Source organism: Bufo bufo, chromosome 6, assembly GCF_905171765.1.
Source record: "Bufo bufo chromosome 6, aBufBuf1.1, whole genome shotgun sequence".
Classification (NCBI taxonomy): Eukaryota; Metazoa; Chordata; class Amphibia; order Anura; family Bufonidae; genus Bufo; species Bufo bufo.
In genome coordinates, this window is record NC_053394.1 from 185,515,580 (window position 1) to 185,536,685 (window position 21,106).

The following is a 21,106-nucleotide window of genomic DNA, read 5'->3' on the forward strand; positions in this document are numbered from 1 at the left end:
GAAGAAAACAGAGGTATGGAAAAGACTGTACGTGTCGATGGCGGGTCGCATTTCATTGGTGAAGATGTGTTTACTACCTGCCCTGAATTATATTCTGTGGAACACACCAGTTATAATCCCTAAAAGATACTTTAAAATAATAGCCAGTTTACTAACGGATTTAATATGGCGAGGGAAAAAAACGAGGATAAAGGCACATATACTGTGTATCCATGAGAAGGAGGGTGGATTATCAGTACCAGATTTGGAACTTTATTTCATTTCTGGGATTATAAAAAATATGATAACATGGAGTAACACGCAAAGTTATAACAATATAATAGTAGGGATAAATAAAAGACTGGGAAAATGCAATATCTTTCAAATAATGGAAACAGGTATTTTGGCCCAACAGGGATGTAATTATATACCTTTATTCGCGTTGATGGCTAAATGTAGAAAGACTGTAAAAGAACTATGGCCCCAAACTGGGTTTCATGTTGACACTATATTATGGGATAATATTAATCTCACAGAACTAAAGTTAATCGACCAGAAGATCTGGTGGAAATATGGTATATATAAATTAGGCCAGGTATGGGGAGAGGGGGCAATAATTTCCTATGAAGAGTTAAAAAGGAAATACCAACTGAAAAATATAGAGCTGGGGTTTTATTATTAAAAACTAAAACAAGCACTGTATAAGATGATAGGGAAAGGCACACAAATAACTAATCTACCGCAACCTTTGGTTAATATTACTAAATTAATACCTGCCAAGAAACTGGTTTCAAGAATATATCAATGTTTGTTGCACCAGAAGAACAATAGAAGAGCAGTTGATAATCTAATGCATAAATGGCAGGGTGCCTTAAATCCCTTACGGGAAGATTTTTGGGATTTGGCTATACAGGCAAAGAACAGGGTCTGAAGGAATTTTTTCTATAGAATACTCAATTTAATATATTGTATCGTCTTTACTACTCCCCTAAAAAGTTAATGAAGTGTTATAAAGCTAAAGTTTTTACCTGTCAAAAATGTGGAGAGATAGGAGTGGATGATATACAGTCGTGGCCAAAAGTTTTGAGAATGACATAAATATTAGTTTTCACAAAGTTTGCTGCTAAACTGCTTTTAGATCTTTGTTTCAGTTGTTTCTGTGATGTAGTGAAATATAATTACACACACTTCATACGTTTCAAAGGCTTTTATCGACAATTACATGACATTTATGCAAAGAGTCAGTATTTGCAGTGTTGGCCCTTCTTTTTCAGGACCTCTGCAATTCGACTGGGCATACTCTCAATCAACTTCTGGGAAAATTCCTGACTGATGGCAACCCATTCTTTCATAATCACTTCTTGGAGTTTGTCAGAATTAGTGGGTTTTTGTTTGTCCACCCGCCTCTTGAAGATTGACCACAAGTTCTCAATGGGATTAAGATCTGGGGAGTTTCCAGGCCATGGACCCAAAATGTCAACGTTTTGGTCCCTGAGCCACTTAGTTATCACTTTTGCCTTATGGCACGGTGCTCCATCATGCTGGAAAATGCATTGTCCTTCACCAAACTGTTGTTGGATTGTTGGAAGAAGTTGCTGTTGGAGGGTGTTTTGGTACCATTCTTTATTCATGGCTGTGTTTTTGGGCAAAATTGTGAGTGAGCCCACTCCCTTGGATGAGAAGCAACCCCACACATGAATGGTCTCAGGATGCTTTACTGTTGGCATGACACAGGACTGATGGTAGCGCTCACCTTTTCTTCTCCGGACAAGCTTTTTTCCAGATGCCCCAAACAATCGGAAAGAGGCTTCATCGGAGAATATGACTTTGCCCCAGTCCTCAGCAGTCCATTCACCATACTTTCTGAAGAAGATCAATCTGTCCCTGATGTTTTTTTTGGAGAGAAGTGACTTCTTTGCTGCCCTTCTTGACACCAGGCCATCTTCCAAAAGTCTTCGCCTCACTGTGCGTGCAGATGCGCTCACACCTGCCTGCTGCCATTCCTGAGCAAGCTCTGCACTGGTGGCACTCCAATCCCGCAGCTGAATCCTCTTTAGGAGACGATCCTGGCGCTTGCTGGACTTTCTTGGATGCCCTGAAGCCTTCTTAACAAGAATTGAACCTCTTTCCTTGAAGTTCTTGATGATCCTATAAATTGTTGATTGAGGTGCAATCTTAGTAGCCACAATATCCTTGCCTGCAACGCAATGTTGGCTGCACTCGTTTCTTTGCAGGTCACCATGGTTAACAATGGAAGAACAATGATTTCAAGCATCACCCTCCTTTTAACATGTCAAGTCTGCCATTTTAACCCAATCAGCCTGACATAATGATCTCCAGCCTTGTGCTCGTCAACATTCTCACCTGAGTTAACAAGACGATTACTGAAATGATCTCAGCAGGTGCTTTAATGACAGCAATGAAATGCAGTGGAAAGGTTTTTTTGGGATTAAGTTCATTTTCATGGCAAAAAAGGACTATGCAATTCATCTGATCACTCTTCATAACATTCTGGAGTATATGCAAATTGCTATTATAAAAACTTAAGCAGCAACTTTTCCAATTTCCAATATTTATGTAATTCTCAAAACTTTTGGCCACGACTGTACATATATTATCGACATGTGTAAAAATTCTAGATTATTGGGTAAAGATTATTGAAAAAATAGAGGAATACCATCAGTTTATAGTGCCTAGGCAGTTCGAGGAATGTATTTTAGGGGTGATGGATGGAGTGCAGGTCCCTCAACATAGAGAGATAGCAATTAAACTATTGTTTCAAGCTAGGAAATGTATAGTTGGACATTAGGGGGGAGTGCTGTTTCCACGGTTAAAGAATGGGAGAACCTCAATAGGATGTAATTGGCCAGAGAGGAATTCCATCTGGTTGGGATTAAGAAAAAACATAGATTTGCCAGGTTATGGCAGAAATGGCTAAATAAAAACTGAGGACCAATGAGGGAGAGTCGGGCTTGGGATGGGGGGGAGGGAGGGAGAGAGAAGGGAATATTATATTCCTTTTTTTTTTGTTAGTTTTTTCTCTTCCTCTATCTCTGGCACGTTAAGGGTGGGGGGTTGGGGAAAGATATGTAATGTAAGAATAAGATGACTGTTAAATAACTTGTAAAATTTGGAAAAATGTAATAAAGATTTATAAAAAAATTAAATAATTACATGCGAGGTTTGTTCACTTCAATATGTAGGCTCCACAACAAATGAGATCAAAACTAGAATAAGAAAACATATCTCAGATATGCCCCATTTTAAGACACAGAACGTTTCTGCTGCCAGTCTGTACTTTAGTGTAGTACATGGAGGCGATTCTTCAGCCCTGACTGCACAAGGCATAGAAAAGGTTACAGCTCCCTTGCGAGGTGGAGATCATCAGAGGAAGCTCCTCAACAGAGAGGCTTTCTGGATTTTCCTGTTAAGTACGTGTTTTCCCACAGGTTTAAATAAAAGACATGATTTGATCTTGCAGTACAATTGACTAAATATTTGCAGCCGAACATTGCATTATTGGATTTTTTTTTTATCAGATTGTGAAAGTTTTTAAAAGAATATCATGTGTTCTGATTTTATTAAGTAGTTTCCGAACATGTGACACCTAAACCATTACGGATAGGTGCAAGAGGAGTATATAGGAAACTGCCTGATATTTGTTATTTATGTCATGATTAAAGACCGAAATATGAGGGTCCAAAACGTGTAGATTGTTTCTTGCGTATAAGGATTGGAAAGTTTTTACCGCATCATAAATAAAGTATTTCCTGTTGTTTAAAAGAGCTGGATTTTCTCATCGATTTTTACAAGTTCAAAGAAACAGCTGTGTCCAGGCTGGTGTCCGTGCTCACAACAGGTGCAACAGGTGAGAGCTGCAATTTTCCCTTTTTTTACATTGTTTCTGCCAATGCTGTTATCGTATATTGTAGTGTGCATCTATATGTACATATATTTATATAGCCATTGATATAAATATAAATATATATATATATATATATATATATATATAAGAAATAAGTGACTGTAAGACTTTATATTGTTTTAATAAATATAGTTTATTGTTAAAATGCAGTACACAGAGTCTTTTGTCGGTTCCATAGCCCAGTGCATGCAGTTCAGGAAAGTTAGAGAAACAGAGTGCGTTATGAAATAGGCAGAGTCAGCAATAGCTGGATACGCCTAGTCATTATTATTAATTATTAATATTAATCCCAAATTTTAATAATTTATATTTCCTTTAAAGGGGTATTCCCATCACAGACAATGGGGGCATATCGCTAGGTGGGACAATGAGAACAGAGTGGGGAAATGAACGGAGGGCGCAGTGCACATGTGCAGCCGCCCTCCATTCATTTCTATGGGGCCGTCTGCCCCATAGAAATTAATGGGATCAGGGGCCGCACATGCGCGGTGGGCTCCCATTCACTTCTTTGGGAGCAGCGGGGAGCAGCGCTAGGTGGTGGATGGACCCCAGGGAAATACCCGCTCCGTTCTTGTTGTGGAACCCGCACCTATCAGTTGGGACCCGCACCTATCAGACAATGGGGGCATATCCTAGCGATATGCCCCCATTGTCTGTGATGGGAATATCCCTTTAACATTTGGCGAGCCAGGTCCACTGCTGGGACTTTGTTTCTGTGCTTGTCTTTGGTGAAAACATTGCTTATTCTGTGAAATAGTCAGGCGAGAGAGACGTGGATAGTGTTGGATTGTACAATGCTTAGATTGTACACTAAGATAAACCATTTCAAGAACAGCGCTGCATCCAGAGATGCACTGATTATTACACTTAGAGAGGACCTGGCTGCAAAAACGCAAACCATTGCAGATTTGCAACAGGTAATCTCTAATCTGTCGCGGCCTGGTACCAACGGCATGTTGCCCACGAAACAGGTTTGCGTTTCGGGAACGACACAGGTGCCTCCCATGGATCAAACATCCGACGCTCTAGATACTAGGGGACAGGTGGAACAGACGATACAGTTCTCCCCAACACCCAGGGAGAACAGGCATAGCAGCTGTATACAGGATCAGGACAACACTTGGGGATGGGGAAGTGGTTGGTAAACAGTACATACCACTTCCAATCCACCAATTCGTCCGGAAATACAGGAGGAATTTTATCCTAACCACAACAGTATGGAAAGGATAAATGTCCTGTTACGGATCCTCAAAGATATTGCATGAAGTAAACGGATCTACCTTAGGGGCCTGTTCATACTTGTAGTCTGTCAGGACTGGAGTTAGGGTTTTCTCTAGGAGGTGTCCATCTTCCTTCCCTAGTTTCCAGGCCTTATTCCGGTATCCCCTTTCCCTCCTATGCTGGGTGTGGTGTTTTCCTCCCAGTAAATCAAAATTTGAAAGGCACACCGTCAAAAAAAGGGAATGTAAATCCCAGAAGGAGGTGCTCAGTGGAGGGGCTATCACGCCACTATACAAAATAATATATATATATATCACGGCACACTCATTTGTATTTCATATCATGAAGGCGGGGCCAACGTTTCGGTCCAATCAGGACCTTGATCACGGCCTATAAACAGTATAAGAATATATACATAGCATCAATAAGATGTTGAATCACAATCATTTTACAGAATATACAAGGAAATAATATAAGAATAGTCTATATTTGTATAAGGGTAATCATAGTCAATATTAAGCCACCATGAGTGGATCAATCTGACAGGTAACCAAGTGAAACATAATTGAAACAAAAATGGAGTCTGATCAACTCTATGTCATGTACCCTCATAGTTATATAGATTACCAGTCGCATGGGGGACTATATAAAAGTTTATAAGCGAAATAGCGACTCTACATATGGTATGACAAATAGGTGATCAGATATCCATTATGCAGTTATGGTGAATTTCAACAGAGGATATCTAACAATCCACGAATACAACACTCTATTATAGATACAAGATGCACATGTTATATGTAAAGCAAGAAATATCTTACAGACATCGAGTGCCATATGAATACAGAGTACACAGAATGAGCCAAAATATATCTAGAGAGGGAGAGACAAAAAGCACTGAATAGTCATATCAGAAATATACCTAATGCAGCAGAGATGATGTATGCTCGTTAGTGGTATAGGAGAGACTGGCTGTGGAGCGCCGGTTATAGTGAGTTTATCTCGTGTTCGTCCGCGTCTGACGTCACAGCTGTGCGTCTGATTCTATTTAGAACGGAAACCGCCCCGCGCCAGAACTGGGCATGCGTGAACGTCTGACGTCACAGCTGTGCGTCTGGTTGTATTTGGAACGCAAGCCGCCCTGCGTCTAAACTGCGCATGCATGAGCGCTCGCTAACCTCTATATCACAGGTGAGCAACCCCATGTCTCATAGAAACTGAATTAGGCCAAAGCATAAACATATCAATTAGAAAATGAGTACAAAACTTAATTATGACATCACATCTTAATCTCCCACGGTAGATATAAGAAACAAACAGATTATGAGATAGCTCGCTCATCCATTCTCCCAAATCGAATCCTTGCATGTCGTATGTATGCGTTTCATAGTATCGGTCATCACAAATCATGTTAGATATCTTGATTAGTCACAAGATTAAATATAACCAAGATTAGTATATATTAAGAAAAACTGAATAATGAAATTATAAGCATACCTAGACCTATGTATCAGCGCGTCTAGATAAAGAGAAAAAATAGAAAAAGTAAAGAAACCGTGAAATATGAATATCATAGAAATAATCTAATTATTGCAAAAAATTTAAATAAAGAACAAGACCATTTTCAAATAGACATCTATATAAATATCATATTCATATTAGTAGATCAAAGTCACGATTGAGTCCATGTGGTGATATCGTTTTGAGCTCATAGATCCAGAAGGACTCTCTTTTTTGTAAAAGGAGCTTGCGATTGCCCCCACGTCTTGGCATAGGGACATGGTCTATAACTTGAAACTGTAACTGACTGACCGTGTGTTGCATCTGCAAAAAATGATGAGGAATGGGAAGTTCTGCCTTTTTACATCTAATATCAGACTTGTGCTTACTTATCCTATCACGGATGGATTGAGAGGTTTCACCGATTTAGGCCTGGCCGCAAGGGCATTTAATCATATAAACTACGTAAGATGCTGCACAGGTATAGTATCCTTTAATGTTATAAATTTTCCCAGAGTGAGGATGAGAAAAAGTATTACCTTTTTTAACGTTAGTACATTGGGCACAGTTTAAACAAGGAAACGTACCATTTTTAGAAGGAGCCAATGTGGGTTGAATAAATTTAGGTTTAAGTGGGCCTATATCGGCATGTACCAGAGAGTCCCTCAAATTGCGTGGTCGCTTATAACACATTCTCATAGGATGTGAGAATTCCGAAATCTCAGGATGAAATTTATTTAAAAGAGGCCAGTGTTTTCGAATAATTAGATGTATCTTGGGTACAAACGAATGATAAGTAGTAATAAATGGTATACGTGGGGGAGAGGCAGATTTAGTCAATATCTCCGTGCTAGTAACAACTTTATTAAGCTCGGTGTCTAGGAGTGATTGTGGATAACCGCGTTCAAGAAATCTTTGAGACATTTCTTGTAGACAAATCCTCCTGGTGTGGGGCTCACTCACGATTCGCTTGACCCTCATAAATTGAGATTTAGGTAACAATTTTTTTGTATTACGAGGATGATTACTCGAAAAGAGAAGAAGGGTATTTCTATCGGTGGATTTTTTATAAAGGTCCACCGTGAGTCTGCCATCCGAATTTTTCGTTATTAGCCTATCCAAAAAATGAACAGTAAGCTCACGGATAGTCACAGTGAACTGTAGATCTGATATAATATTATTCAAATATTGGAAAAATTGATCAAACGAATCGCGAGTGCCCACCCACACCAGGAAGATATCGTCAATATAACGACGCCATATCTTGCAGTGCTGTTTGAAAAATGAATTAGAGTATACATGCAATGTCTCAAAGCTTGCCATATAGGCATTAGCATGGGGGGGGCTACATTAGCCCCCATTGCTGTACCCTTCCGCTGAATATAATAATTATCACCAAACATGACATAGTTACATCGTAACACTAACTTTAATAGCTCAATGCAAAAATTCTGTTGTTCAATGGACAATGACGAGGATTGAAAGATGTTAGATACTAAATTTATTCAACCCACATTGGCTCCTTCTAAAAATGGTACGTTTCCTTGTTTAAACTGTGCCCAATGTACTAACGTTAAAAAAGGTAATACTTTTTCTCATCCTCACTCTGGGAAAATTTATAACATTAAAGGATACTATACCTGTGCAACATCTTACGTAGTTTATATGATTAAATGCCCTTGCGGCCAGGCCTACATCGGTGAAACCTCTCAATCAATCCGTGATAGGATAAGTAAGCACAAGTCTGATATTAGATGTAAAAAGGCAGAACTTCCCATTCCTCATCATTTTTTGCAGATGCAACACACGGTCAGTCAGTTACAGTTTCAAGTTATAGACCATGTGCCTATGCCAAGACGTGGGGGCAATTGCAAGCTCCTTTTACAAATAAGAGAATCCTTCTGGATCTATGAGCTCAAAACGATATCACCACATGGACTCAATCGTGACTTTGATCTACTAATATGAATATGATATTTATATGGATGTCTATTTGAAAATGGTCTTGTTCTTTATTTCAATTTTTTGCAATAATTAGATTATTTCTATGATATTCATATTTCACGGTTTCTTAACTTTTTCTATTTTTTCTCTTTATCTAGACGCGCTGATACATAGGTCTAGGTATGCTTATAATTTCATTATTCAGTTTTTCTTAATATATACTAATCTTGGTTATATTTAATCTTGTGACTAATCAAGATATCTAACATGATTTGTGATGACCGACACTATGAAACGCATGCATACGACATGCAAGGATTCGATTTGGGAGAATGGATGAGCGAGCTATCTTATAATCTGTTTGTTTCTTATATCTACCGTGGGAGATTAAGATGTGATGTCATAATTAAGTTTTGTACTCATTTTCTAATTGATATGTTTATGCTTTGGCCTAATTCAGTTTCTATGAGACATGGGGTTGCTCACCTGTGATATAGAGGTTAGCGAGCGCTCAACCATGCGCAGTTTAGACGCAGGACGGCTTGCGTTCCAAATACAACCAGACGCACAGCTGTGACGTCAGACGCTCACGCATGCGCAGTTCAGGCGCGGGGCGGTTTGCGTTCTAAATACAATCAGACGCACAGCTGTGACGTCAGACGCGGACGAACACGAGATAAACTCACTATAACTGGCGCTCCACAGCCAGTCTCTCCTATACCACTAACGAGCATACATCATCTCTGCTGCATTAGGTATATTTCTGATATGACTATTCAGTGCTTTTTGTCTCTCCCTCTCTAGATATATTTTGGCTCATTCTGTGTACTCTGTATTCATATGGCACTCGATGTCTGTAAGATTTTTTTTGCTTTACATATAACATGTGCATCTTGTATCTATAATAGAGTGTTGTATTCGTGGATTGTTAGATATCCTCTGTTGAAATTGACCATAACTGCATAATGGATATCTGATCACCTATTTGTCATACCATATGTAGAGTCGCTATTTCGCTTATAGACTTTTATATAGTCCCCCATGCGACTGGTAATCTATATAACTATGAGGGTATATGACATAGAGTTGATCAGACTCCATTTTTGTTTCAATTATGTTTCACTTGGTTACCTGTCAGATTGATCCACTCATGGTGGCTTAATATTGACTATGATTACCCTTATACAAATATAGACTATTCTTATATTTTTTCCTTGTATATTCTGTAAAATGATTGTGATTCAACATCCTATTGATGCCATGTATATATTCTTATACTGTTTATAGGCCGTGATCAAGGTCCTGATTGGACTGAAACGTTGGCCCCGCCTTCATGATATGAAATACAAAGTTGGTGTTGATAAACAATAAACTACATTCAATTGAGCAATACATATGAGTGTGCCGTGGATATATATATATATTATTGTGTTTTCCTCCCACACACAAGCGTAACAACATCAAAGCCATAATAAAAGATCAAGATACTAAAATCATGCTTAACACTGGTGCGAAAATCTCCATTATCAATGTCAAACATGATTTACACCCCAACAGCCCTCAGTGTGTGGTGATTGGATTTGATCACCAACAAGGAGGGGGGGGGGGGGAGGCCCACAGAATTAAAGTAGTAATTGTCCAGATTGCCAAATATATGACCCTTCAGGCCTGAGGGAGACTCCTGTTCGTCCTTCCTTTTGGAGAAACAGGTTGTCTCAGTCCTGACATTAGTACCAGGGTTTTATAGGGTGAGTTAGGACACTAGGTATTCTGGTGTATGAACTCACCTACCTCTGGGGTATGTTCATACTGGTAGTCAGGACTTTGATTAGGGTTTTACTAGGAGGTGTCCATCTCCTTTCCCTAGTATCCAGGCCATATTCCCTCACCCCTTTCCCTCCTATGTTCGGTGTTATGTTTCCCTCCCACACCCGAACGTGACACTCATGTTGAGTGATCAAAAATTGAGGGATCATAAATTGCTTGAAATTAAGTAAATGTGAGTTTAGTGCAAGAGAAGTCGCCTTCCTGGGTTATGACCTGTCACCCTAAAATTTATGTATGGATTCTGAAAAAGTGCGAGCCGTAGTTGATTGGGCCAGGCCAACCTCTCTCGAGGCTCTTCAACGATTTCTCGGCTTTGCTAATTATTAGTCTTGAGCGAATCGCAGTTCGGATAATCAATCCAAAGTAGATTTGGTTAAACACTTCGATTTTAATGCTGTCTTCCTACAGCATTAAAATGTATTGGCTTAGTGGAGCCAAATTTATTTCACCCAAATTCTCGCGAGACTTTGGTGAATTTATCCGGTATTAATTTCTATAAAAATATCTTTAAAGGGGTTGTCCGGGTTCAGCTCTGAATCCAGACATACCCACAATTTCACCCAAGCAGCCCCACTAATATGAGCATCGGAGCATTTCATTCTCCAATGCTCTACTTTGCTCTGAGCTGAATCACGCAGGTAAATGGAATTTTATGGAGTTCTAGTGACGTACCAGGCTCTCCATAGGCACTGATGGGCGAGCTTTAGCACTGCTCTAGCCTGTAAAACGTCTAGGACAGCTCTAAAGCCGGCCCATCAGAGATGGTGACGTCACCGAATACACTGCTGGGCAGAAGCCTCCACCTAGCAGTGTGCGCAGGTAAACAAAAAATGCTCTGATGCTCATATCACAGGGGCCGATGAGGTGAAAATGTGGGTACGTCCGGGTTCAGAGTTCAACCCCTTTAAAAGCATTTAAAATTAGGAATCTGAAGTCAGGGTTTTGTACCAAGGTACCAGCCCGTACCAAATTGACTTTGGATTCCTAATTTTAAATGTTTTTAAAGATGCAGAATTAATTAGACGAAGTTTGGCTCCACGGAGCCAATACATTTTAATGTTGTACGGAGACAGCACTACTAATTATTATAGAAAATTCATTAAAAGATTTTCAGTTATTGCTAACCCTTTGACTGACTTAACCAGGAAGTGGATGGATCTTTGATCTCCTGAGGCTCTGTCAGACTTTGAGACACTTAAAGGAAGTTTCATTCATGCCCCAGTTCTCATTCAGCTGGATGTTAACAACACATTCATTGTTCAGGTGGATGCCTCTAAGGTGGGAGTAGGTGCTGTTCTATCTCAGGATTCGTCTTCCCTAACCATTTGCATTTTTCTCTAGAAAATTTTACTCCAAAGAGAGGAATTATGATATCGGTAATCGAGAACTCTTGGCCATCAAATGGGCATTTGAGGTGTGGCAGCATTTCTTAGAAGGGGCTCAGCACCAACTCACTGTGCTTACATATCACAAGAACCTGATTTATCTTGATACTGCTAAACTCTTGAATCCTAGGCAAGCACGGTGGGCCTTGTTCTTTACCCACTTTAACTTTATTGCTCCTTATCTTCCTGGGTCTGGCAATGTTAAGGCTGATGCCTTATCACTTAGTTTTGGTATTGGTGATTCTATCATTACTGAACCTGGCAAAATTATTTCCCCTTGTGTTCTCATTGCGGCAGTTAGCAGGAGTTTGGCTCCATCTGGTTCCTACAAATCTTCACCTTAAAGTTTTGGAGGAATCTCATTGGTCTGTATTGGCAGGACATCTGGGTATTGCTGGGACCAGTGCCAGTGATAGTCCTGTATAGGCTCACTATCTAGGTTCTTGGATTCATTTGGATTGTTTAGATTTCTGACCTTGGCTTATCTTTTGACCACTCTCTGTCTCACATGATTTGTACTGTGCATCCTATTTGATTCTGATATCGGCTTGACTTTTGACAACTCTCTGTCTCTTATTTTGGTACTGTGTTGTCCGCCTGGTTCCGACCCATTTTTGTATGACTATCCTTTTGTGTTGTTTTGTCTTTTAGTGTCTGTCTGCCTCTGCACCTTAGTAGCGTAGGGACTGTTAAGCGTAATGCCAGTAAGTAGGAAAATTGGGACTAGGTTCATGGTCAGGGCTCTTTTTCCGTATCTACAAGCATTCCAATACCCCAAAATGGTGCCAATAAAAATGACAAGTTGTTCCGTAAAAAATTTGCCCTCAGACAGCTCAGTGAACAAAAAAAGTTAAGGCTACTATACATCAGCAGCATGGCTCTTCATTGCTTGAGTTGCTGATACTGAACACTGCCTCAGCAGCCCACTGGTTTGGCTAGTAATAAATCTATTAGTGCAGTACCGTCCTTTTTCCTCTGCCTCCTCAGGAATCATCTTCACCCCTCAGTGCTGTAAAGCACTTGGATTAAACATTTTGCCCCTGCACTGCCGCTGTCAAGGACAGTGTAGAGTCTGGTAATTCGGGCAAGGGACCAATTAGAGTGCCTGCCATGTATCAGTGTTAAACTAATAGTATTATACTTTGCAATACAAGCGCATTGCAAAGTATAGTACAGCCATCAGCCCCACTGGATCTTCAAGATCCAAGTAGGACTTGATAAAAATAAAAAGTGTAAAAATAAAAAAAAGTTAAAAATAAATGTAAAAAAATGTAAATTAAAAAGAAATTGCCTTTTCCTATATCCGCTCACTTATAAGAGATTAAAAAATGAAACAAATAAAACAAACTACACATAATTGGTATTGCTGTGTCCGTAATCACCTGATATATAAAATGGTCATTGTACTAATGCCTGGTGGTGAATGCTGTAACAAATAAAAATAAAAAACAATGCCGGAATTGCTGTTTTTTTGCCTCACCTCCCAAAAATTTTTAATAAAAAGTGATCAAAAAGTCATATGCATCCCAAAAATTATACCAATAAAAACTACAGCCCATCCGGCAAAAAATAAGCCCTCATACAACTACATTGATGGAAAAATTAAAACAATAAGGGTCTTAGATTTTGGTGATGCAAAAAAAAAATGTTTAATAAAAAGTGATTTTATTATATAAAAGTGGAAGAACATGAAAAAAACAATACAAATGTTGTGTCGCCATACCTGTATCAACCTACAGAATAAAATTATCATATCAAATATATCACATGGAGAACCCCATAAAAAATAAAAAACACTGACAGAAATGCAATTTTTGCCTACTTCAGTCCCTAAAAAATTGAATAAAAAGCGCTCAAAAAGTCATATAGACCCCAAAATTGTACCAGTAAAAATGACAGCCCGTCCTGCAAAAAAACAAGCTCTCACACAGCTACATTGATAGAAAAATAAAAAGTTATGGGTCTTTGATTTGGTGATGCAAATTTTTATAAAAAGTGATTTTGGGATATAAAAGTGGTAGAACATGAATAAAACAATATAAATTTGGTATCGCCATAACCGTATCAACCCACAGAATAAAATTATCTTATCCACATGGAGAACCCATAAAAAATAACAATAAAAAAACACTGGCAGAATTGCACTATTAGCCCACTTCACTTTATGAAAAAAATTGATCCTTTCCTTTTGAATTCTGCTGTCTGCTCATACAGCAGTTTATGACCATATATGGGGTGTTTCTGTATTCAGAAGAAAATAGATAACAAATTATAGGGTGCATTTGCTCTTGTTATCCCTTGCTAAAATTTGGGCTTAAGCGACTTTTTATTGAAAAAAATGATAATTTTTCATTTTCACAGCCAAGTGTTTCTAAATATTATGAAACACCTATGAGGTCAAAGTGGTCAGTAAATCCCTCAATAAATTCTTTGAGGGGTGCAGTTTCCAAATGGGGATTCTACTGTAGGGGTGCCTTGTGTTCCTTCAGATATGACACGACACCCATAAGCTACAGTATTTCAGCAAAATCTGGTCTCGAAAAACCATATGTTGCTCCTTTCCTTCTGAACCCTGTTGTGTGCCCATACAGCTGTTTATGAACAAAAATGGGTGTTTTTGTAAACTGCAGAATCAGGGTAATAAATATTGAGGTTTGTTTTGCTCTTAACCCTTGCTATGTTACAGGAAAAATTGGATTAAAATAAAAAATCTGCACAAAAACTGATAATATAGATTTCCCCTCCATTTGCCTTTAATTCTTGTGAAACACCTAAAGGGTTAACATAGTTTGTAAAATCAGTTTTGAATAATTTGAGGGATGTAGTTTCTAAAATGGCGTCATTTATGGGTGGTTTCTATTATGTTACCTCAAAGTGAATTCAGAACTGAATTGGTCCTTGAAAAAGTCAGTTTTGAAAATTTTATAGAAAATTAGAAAAATTGCTTCTTAAATTCTAAGCCTTCTAACGTCTTAAATAATAATATGTGATTTTCAAAATGATGCCAACATAAAGTAGACATATAGGGAATCTTAAGTATAAACTATCTAATGACCTGTCACTATGTTCCTTTAATGCGTACAAATTCAAGTTTAGAAAATTACATTTTTTCCACATTTTCTGTAAATTTGGGATTTTTTATAATATAAATGTAAAACATATCGACCCATATTTACCCCTAACATCAAGTATGAGATGTCATGAGAAAACAAACTGAAATGCCTCAGATGAATAAAAGCATTCTAAAGTTATTAGCACATAAACTTACACATGTCAGATTTGCAAAATTAGGCCTGGTCACGAAGGTGGAAAATGTCTTGGTCTTGAAAGGGTTAAAGAGGATCACCGCAAGATTGCTAAGCAGATTGATGTATATACAGTATAAATATATATATATTTTTATTTAAAAAAAATTATTTTGTGGAAAAATATTCAGTAAAACTTGTAGTTTATAGCTTAGATTCAGTTCATTTTGGGTTCACAGAATTTTAGAAAAAGTTTGATTTGGATTTGATTCTACCCAAACTAAAATTGCTCCAACTGCCCTGAACATTGGTATATAACACCCACTAGTCTCCTAAGAATTTTTAGGAAAAGATGTTGTCTCTTTTTGTTTTGCATTTTCTCTCTCCTTCCCCCTTCCCCAAGCTCTTGAATGTAATGACAGCAACAGCAAATAATGTCAAAGTGACACTGACATATACAGGGAGGGAAAGGATGCAAATGAGCTCTTAACAAGCTCTGCCTCTAATGCCACCAAATGTAAGGCAGCTATCCTATAAGTCAATGTTCAGCTCATAATATAAGCCTTGAGACATGACTTGGATATTAAATAAGCCAGCACCTCATCTGCAGACAGCTGTTTCGGGGTGATTGCACCTCATCAGTGCAGAGCAGAGAGTACTGGCTTAACTGACTTATAGGATAGCTGCCTTACATCTGGTGGCATTAGAGGCAGAGCTTGTTAAGAGCTCATTTGCATCCCTTCCCTCCCAGAATTCCAGAGGAGCATGTATAGTCTATAAGTCTCCTCACACTGATTAAGGTACTCTCTCCCTAAGGAGAGTTAGTTCCCCCCTTACTGACATATACAGATATGGGTAAAGGCATGGTTGACAGCATCTTTACAAACACACCACCCCGTTTCATGTGTTATGCCTTCTCATATTACAAAGCTTCCAAAAATTTGCCCTTATTGGGCGCAGATGGTGTTTAAATGCACATGGTCTTATGGGGGAAAAAAAAACTGTGGCTTGATTGTGGACCAGGCATCCAAAAATGATGCCTTAACGGTGTCAGAATGCTTGCCCATATTCATATACGCACAAGTGAAGAAAAAGTGGCTTGTTCTGTATGAGCCTAGAGAAATTCTCCCTTTTAATTGGGAGCAGCAGGAGTACAGTGTGAAAAGGGTAAGATAATAGCGGCATGTGGCAGCAGTAGCAGCATAGCATGAAACGTACAAGGCAGTAGATCGGCTGCTTACGGGTAATAGTAGAAATGGTTGTGTATGAGCAGCGTTAAAAGAAGTGGCAGTAGGGGATTAGCAGTGAGGAGTAGCAGTTGCAGTGGTGGTGGCAGCAGACATATGGTATATGTTGGCAGGCAGTAAGACAGTAGCAAGATGAGACACCGTCAGCAAGGCTAGATCTATTCATCGGTGGAGTGTGAAAATCCTCTCAGATCTAAGCCTGTTTTTTTTTGACAAAAGTGATATTTTGGACACTGGCGGAGGACAAGTTGGTCACCACTCCCCTCACCCCACTGCGGCGGAGACAGGCCATCATATAGAGGAGGCTGAACTGGTTGCGGCTTCTGCTGCCTATGGCAGCGGAGATGGCTGGCGGCAGGCGTCTAGTCGCTGAAAGCTGTGGCAAGCTGAGTACAAAGTGTTTCCCTGTTCGACGAATATTTTGAAAAAATGTAGTTCGATCCGAATTTATTCGCGGCGAATCGCGTTAAAAAACGGCTATTTCCTGGCTGCAGAGAGCCTTTATAGTGGTATAGAACACTGTACCTTGCAGTAAGGCTACTTTCACACTGGCGTTTTAAATTTTTCACAGTTTCAGGGATCTCACAAACGGTTCAAACGAATCAGTTCAGCCCCAATACATTCTGAATAGGGATGAGCGAACCCGAACTGTATAGTTCGGGTTCGTACCGAATTTTGGGGTGTCCGTGACAATGACCCGAACCCGAACATTTTCGTAAAAGTCCGGGTTCGTGTTCGGTGTTCGGCTCTTTCTTGGTGCTTTTTGAAAGGCTGCAAAGCAGCCAATCAACAAGCGTCATACTACTTGCCCCAAGAGGCCATCACAGCCATGCCTACTATTGGCATGGCTGTGATTGGCCAGTGCAGCATGTGACCCAGCCTCTATTTAGGCTGGAGTCACGTAGCGCCGCACGTCACTCTGCTATGATCAGTATAGGGAGAGGTTGCAGCTGCGACGTTAGGGCGAGATTAGGCAGATTAACTCCTCTAAAAGACTTCATTCTGTGATCGATCTGCAGCTGTGGATCATTGAAGTGCTATTATTGACTTGCTCACTTTTTTGAGGCTGCCCAGAGCATTTTTAGATCACTTTTTTTCTGGGGTGATCGGCGGCCATTTTGTGACTTGTGGTGCGCCAGCACAAGCTATCACCAAGTATATTTAACCATCGATAGTGTGGTTATTTTGTGCTATATCCTACATCAGCTGCAGGCTGAGCCTGTGTCACCGAAGTGCATTTAACCATCAACAGTCTGGTTATTTTTTGGCCATATACTACATCAGCTGCAGGCTGAGCCTGTGTCACCGAAGTGCATTTAACCATCGACAGTCTGATTATTTTTTGGCCATATACTACATCTGGTGCAGGCTGAGCCTGTGTCACCCAAGTGCATTTAACCATCAACAGTGTGGTTATTTTTTGGCCATATATTACATCAGGGGCAAGTTGAGCCTGTCACCCAGCGCCTAAAAAATAGACCTGACATTTCTATTCAACCAAATCTGTACTGTTTTAGCTGGTCAAGTTATTTGTAGTGACCGTAAAAGCACACTTTTTTTTCTGGGTTGAAAAACCATTCCCAAATTTGCCATTCTCAAAATAACTAGTTTCTGGTATTTGAGGCCTACTTGAAATCTATCCCAAAAAGAATATCTTACATTGAAGCTAGTGATAGTGTCATTCAGAAAAACCTAAGACACACGCTAGCGTGCTGATAGAAATATGATTCTGTGATTAAACCTATACCTGTCACACAGCGCAAAAAAAAACAGGCCTCACATCTCTATTTAACCAAATCTGTACTGTTTTAGCTGGTCAAGTTATTTGTAGTGACCGTAAAAGCACACTTTTTTTTCTGGGTTGAAAAACCATTCCCAAATTTGCCATTCTCAAAATAACTAGTTTCTGGTATTTGAGGCCTACTTGAAATCTATCCCAAAAAGAATATCTTACATTGAAGCTAGTGATAGTGTCATTCAGAAAAACCTAAGACACACGCTAGCGTGCTGATAGAAATCTGATTCTGTGATTAAACCTATACCTGTCACACAGCGCAAAAAAAAACAGGCCTCACATCTCTATTTAACCAAATCTGTACTGTTTTAGCTGGTCAAGTTATTTGTAGTGACCGTAAAAGCACACTTTTTTGGGGTTGAAAAACCATTCCCAAATTTGCCATTCTCAAAATAACTAGTTTCTGGTATTTGAGGCCTACTTGAAATCTATCCCAAAAAGAATATCTTACATTGAAGCTAGTGATGGTGTCATTCAGAAAAACCTAAGACACACGCTAGCGTGCTGATAGAAATCTGATTCTGTGATTAAACCTATACCTGTCACACAGCGCAAAAAAAAACAGGCCTCACATCTCTATTTAACCAAATCTCTAGTGTTTTAGCTGGTCAAGTTATTTGTAGTGACCGTAAAAGCACACTTTTTTTTCTGGGTTGAAAAACCATTCCCAAATTTGCCATTCTCAAAATAACTAGTTTCTGGTATTTGAGGCCTACTTGAAATCTATCCCAAAAAGAATATCTTACATTGAAGCTAGTGATAGTGTCATTCAGAAAAACCTAAGACACACGCTAGCGTGCTGATAGAAATCTGATTCTGTGATTAAACCTATACCTGTCACACAGCGCAAAAAAAAACAGGCCTCACATCTCTATTTAACCAAATCTCTACTGTTTTAGCTGGTCAAGTTATTTGTAGTGACCGTAAAAGCACACTTTTTTTTCTGGGTTGAAAAAACATTCCCAAATTTGCCATTCTCAAAATAACTAGTTTCTGGTATTTGAGGCCTACTTGAAATCTATCCCAAACAGAATATCTTACATTGAAGCTAGTGATAGTGTCATTCAGAAAAACCTAAGACACACGCTAGCGTGCTGATAGAAATATGATTCTGTGATTAAACCTATACCTGTCACACAGCGCAAAAAAAAACAGGCCTCACATCTCTATTTAACCAAATCTCTACTGTTTTAGCTGGTCAAGTTATTTGTAGTGACCATAAAGGCACACTTTTTTTTCTGGGTTGAAAAACCATTCCCAAATTTGCCATTCGCAAAATAACTAGTTTCTGGTATTTGAGGCCTACTTGAAATCTATCCCAAAAAGAATATCTTACATTGAAGCTAGTGATAGTGTCATTCAGAAAAACCTAAGACACACGCTAGCGTGCTGATAGAAATCTGATTCTGTGATTAAACCTATACCTGTCACACAGCGCAAAAAAAAACAGGCCTCACATCTCTATTTAACCAAATCTCTACTGTTTTAGCTGGTCAAGTTATTTGTAGTGACCGTAAAAGCACACTTTTTTTTCTGGGTTGAAAAAACATTCCCAAATTTGCCATTCTCAAAATAACTAGTTTCTGGTATTTGAGGCCTACTTGAAATCTATCCCAAACAGAATATCTTACATTAAAGCTAGTGATAGTGTCATTCAGAAAAACCTAAGACACACGCTAGCGTGCTGATAGAAATATGATTCTGTGATTAAACCTATACCTGTCACACAGCGCAAAAAAAAACAGACCTCACATCTCTATTTAACCAAATCTCTACTGTTTTAGCTGGTCAAGTTATTTGTAGTGACCATAAAGGCACACTTTTTTTTCTGGGTTGAAAAACCATTCCCAAATTTGCCATTCGCAAAATAACTAGTTTCTGGTATTTGAGGCCTACTTGAAATCTATCCCAAAAAGAATATCTTACATTGAAGCTAGTGATAGTGTCATTCAGAAAAACCTAAGACACACGCTAGCGTGCTGATAGAAATCTGATTCTGTGATTAAACCTATACCTGTCACACAGCGCAAAAAAAAACAGGCCTCACATCTCTATTTAACCAAATCTCTACTGTTTTAGCTGGTCAAGTTATTTGTAGTGACCATAAAGGCACACTTTTTTTTCTGGGTTGAAAAACCATTCCCAAATTTGCCATTCGCAAAATAACTAGTTTCTGGTATTTGAGGCCTACTTGAAATCTATCCCAAAAAGAATATCTTACATTGAAGCTAGTGATAGTGTCATTCAGAAAAACCTAAGACACACGCTAGCGTGCTGATAGAAATCTGATTCTGTGATTAAACCTATACCTGTCACACAGCGCAAAAAAAAACAGGCCTCACATCTCTATTTAACCAAATCTCTACTGTTTTAGCTGGTCAAGTTATTTGTAGTGACCATAAAAGCACACTTTTTTTTCTGGGTTGAAAAACCATTCCCAAATTTGCCATTCTCAAAATTGTGGTGAACGGGAACAATGAGGAAAACATCTAATAAGGGACGCGGACGTGGACATGGTCGTGGTGGTGTTAGTGGACCCTCTGGTGCTGGGAGAGGACGTGGCCGTTCTGCCACAGCCACACGTCCTAGTGAACCAACTACCTCAGGTCCCAGTAGCCAGCAGAATTTACAGCGATATTTGGTGGGGCCCAATGCCGTTCTAAGGATGGTAAGGCCTGAGCAGGTGCAGGCATTAGTCAATTGGGTGGCCGACAGTGGATCCAGCACGTTCACATTATCTCCCACCCAGTCTTCTGCAGAAAGCGCACAGATGGTGCATGAAAACCAAGCCCATCGGTCTGTCACATCACCCCCATGCATATCAGGGAAACTGTCTGAGCCTCAAGTTATGCAGCAGTCTCTTATGCTGTTTGAAGACTCTGCTGCCAGGGTTTCCCAAGGGCATCCACCTAGCCCTTCCCCAGGGGTGGAAGACATAGAATGCACTAACGCACAACCACTTATTTTTCCTGATGATGAGGACATGGGAATACCACCTCAGCACGTCTCTGATGATGACGAAACACAGGTGCCAACTG